Source organism: Pinus tabuliformis, chromosome 3_2 (genome assembly GCF_031772625.1).
Source record: "Pinus tabuliformis cultivar Carrire ecotype Pingquan chromosome 3_2, CPIR1, whole genome shotgun sequence".
Taxonomy (NCBI): domain Eukaryota; kingdom Viridiplantae; phylum Streptophyta; class Pinopsida; order Pinales; family Pinaceae; genus Pinus; species Pinus tabuliformis.
This window is the reverse complement of record NC_142302.1, coordinates 1,260,231,909-1,260,235,256: the sequence shown is the minus strand read 5'-3', so window position 1 is coordinate 1,260,235,256 and position 3,348 is coordinate 1,260,231,909. Positions and strand designations below refer to the sequence as shown.

Below are 3,348 nucleotides of genomic sequence, written 5' to 3'. Positions count from 1 at the left end.
GGTGACACCCCTGGCAATCTCTATCATAAATATGATTCGTTGTAATATGTACGTTCAGTTTAAGTGGACAGCTCATAAAATGACACAAATCAATACAATATCAGCATGTATGATAGCAGAGCTACTGATAGTCGTTGCAAGGTTTCAACTGGAATCTTTAAGGAGAATATTTATCACAATGTTAAGACTGGAGAAGCAAAACATCAACTAAGGTATCTGAGTGTCATATTGTTGCAGGCCTGCAACTGTGAAAGACTGCCTAGGACACAAACCAGCCACTAATCTGGTGCAAGGAAGTGCTCAAATTTGAGTACCCTGTATACATGCCATCATCTCTGGGAAAGAAGACTTGTAGCAGCAATGATCACTTCCCTTCAGTTCACAGTGATATTTTGAAGACTGAGGATAATTTTTTCAGGACTATGGAACACTGCCAGTTGGAGGACAGACCTAACTACAGTAAGATCTAAATTTCAGAAGCGTAGGCAGAATGCTCCATTCGGCATTCTGAAGGAAAATCCTGTAGCATGCCTCAGATCCTAAATTGTACCAAGAGAAAGGCTGTGTAGCCAGTCTATGTTGATCAATGTCATTTTGCATACAAGGGATCAATTGAAAGCCAACTCAAAGTGGTGAGAGGGTGATTTTGTCATTGTGAAAAACCAGGAATGTGTTCAAAGTCGGCACGGTGCATAGAGTAGGTGGCGTGGCGCACATGGGCTGCGTGGCGCACTGGGCGTGATCATCCAGTGCAAAATTACACGGGTGCGGCGCATCCAGGAGGCGCGGTGCATTTGGCCTCCCGCATGACGCACATAGCCAAAGAGCCCAAAAACTCCCAAAAAGTGCCCAAATCACCCAAAAACGCACGGTGGCCTCACATGTCGAGTTGGCTGGGCGGAAAAGATCACAAATAGTGGCAGGATCATATGACTATGGTTGCTAAAGCATTCGAATATGAGAATTTTAGTGCATTTGATCGAGTTCGGTATCCTAAAATTCGATATGCAGGAATGCTTCAGTATGATGGAGAGTTAAAGCTTACAGCTCATTATCTTGTTTCCCCACCAGATATCGATAGAACATCAGGAGAATATCTTGTACACAATGGGATACGGACATTTGCATGCAGTGGAACTGTAAAATTCGGTCATGTTACATTTTTCTGGAACGGCAACCGGTCCGGATATTTTAACGAGGAACTGGAGGAATATGTGGAAATCCCAAGTGATTCAGGAATCACATTCAATGTCCAACCAAAAATGAAGGCCTTGGAAATTGCTGAAAGAACCAGAGATGCCATATTGAGTGGCCGTTATGATCAGGTTCGTGTGAATCTGCCAAATGGTGATATGGTAGGGCACACTGGCGATATAGAGGCAACGGTTGTTGCGTGTAAGGCTGCTGATGAGGCTGTAAAGATTATTCTTGATACAATAGAACAAGTTGGCGGCATCTACCTTGTTACGGCAGATCATGGAAATGCCGAGGATATGGTGAAAAGAAACAAAACAGGTCAACCGACTAAGGATAAAGATGGAAAAATTCAAATTCTGATTTCTCATACTTGTTCCCTAGTGCCAATTGCTATAGGAGGTCCTGGACTTATGAAAGGAAAGAGGTTTTGTACTGATTTGAAACAGCGTAGGCTTGCAAATTTCGCCTCCACTATAATTAATCTCTTGGGATTTGCACTTAGTATGGATCTCGATTTGCCAGTCGATCCAAATGAACCTACTTATTGTTTTTGTAACCAAGTATCTTACACAGTTTTTTGACATTTGTGATTGCTATCAAAAGCACTATGATACATTCTTCAGTTCTTAAACCCATCATATTAAATCCATATCCTTATATCCTGATTGACAAACAAATTTTGGTTGTATTGGTGTTAGCTGAGCGAAAACAATGATTATGAAAGTATTCAGACTCTCTTTTCACCATTTCAGTTTTGATGCCTTCATAATAGCCTGGCATACATGTCGTTTAGCTTGCTGCCTATAGTTTTGGTCATATCCTTTCCCCTTTCACATTTACAATGCATTTTTTCCTTCATTAAAGGCGGAATCTACATTCAACGCTATTTTTATTAAGAAGCTGGTTTTTTCAAACGGCAAAAGGGAATATGAAAAGTCAAAAGCCAAAAGAGAAGACCGAAAGCCAAAATTAAAGCAAAGATATCTACAACAGCAGGAAGATAGGTTGGATTGCCTATGTTTATCTTCAGTTACGAGATCTACGCTACAGGTGTTGCTTCCTCGTGGGTTATTAAACAGATTTCAAGTGTAACGTAGCTCTTCCTTTTGAAGATTATTTGGCTTTTGTTCTCTATCTTTAGTTTTCAGTTCTTGAGCTGTTGTAACAGCTCCCCATTTGTGTTGATCTGTTTTCCCACAGATTGATTCTATTTATTGTACTGAAAAATCATTTGTAAAGGGTTGGAGTTTCTGGGAGAGGTAGAAGAAATCAGCACTTCACTGTACAGTTTTAGCAGAGAATTAATGAAATGATACAACTCTGATTTATGAGATTCAAGTGGTATGAGTCTAGCATATGTTCTTCTTACTGTTTCATGAGTATCTTGTTATGTTTACAGTTCATTCATAATCGTTTCTAGCTGAATGTTTTTAAGTAAGAAAGGTAGAATCCAGTTATTTCTCTGCCTGGGAAAAACATTCATCCTCTGTGTGTCTTCTTCTGTCTGAAAAGGATTCATTATATATGCCCTTTTCAGCTTCTCAACAGTCTGTCCACTCCATATTATTTCAGTTTGATTGCTAAACCTCATGCCTATCTTGCCTCACGAAATAATCTGTGTATTTGATTTAATTTCTCAGCTCAAGCTGTTCTTTGTCCCATGCAGCCCAGGAAATTCAGTCATTTATTAAACTATCTTTTTCATATCTATTTACTAGCCTAAAATCAGTATTCATTTTGAGTCATCTCAGACCATATTGTTTATTTTTACTGAGCGTGACCCGGAGAGAGCCCTCTCCTGTTCTGGTAGGGCTAGCTACCAGACTGAGTGTGGTTTGTGGTTATCCTGAATTTTTCCTTCCTTCAACCTAAGGCAGATTTAGGCTCTAACAGGGAGAACAAGCTAGGTTGGTTGGGCCTTAGCCAACCAACTCATTTCTCTTTACGAAATCTATGAAATCAAATACACAAACAACTCATTCACATAAGTTTTAAACTCAGAAATTGATAAACCGACATATCTCCTTAGATTAGCTTGAATATTTGTTGCAATTATACATCAAATCTTTGAATACAGCCTCCAACTGATCATATGGAAGGGGGAAGAGCCCCCTAAATTTGATCCAACAACATGGAAGCGCAATAACTGGT

At 39.8% G+C, this 3,348-nt stretch overlaps 1 pseudogene; it reads left to right on the top strand.

Moving 5' to 3' along the window:
- The first annotated feature begins 935 nt into the window (after nucleotides 1-935).
- Nucleotides 936-1,778, top strand: LOC149185314 (2,3-bisphosphoglycerate-independent phosphoglycerate mutase pseudogene; annotated as a pseudogene).
- Nucleotides 1,779-3,348: the final 1,570 nt, after the last annotated feature.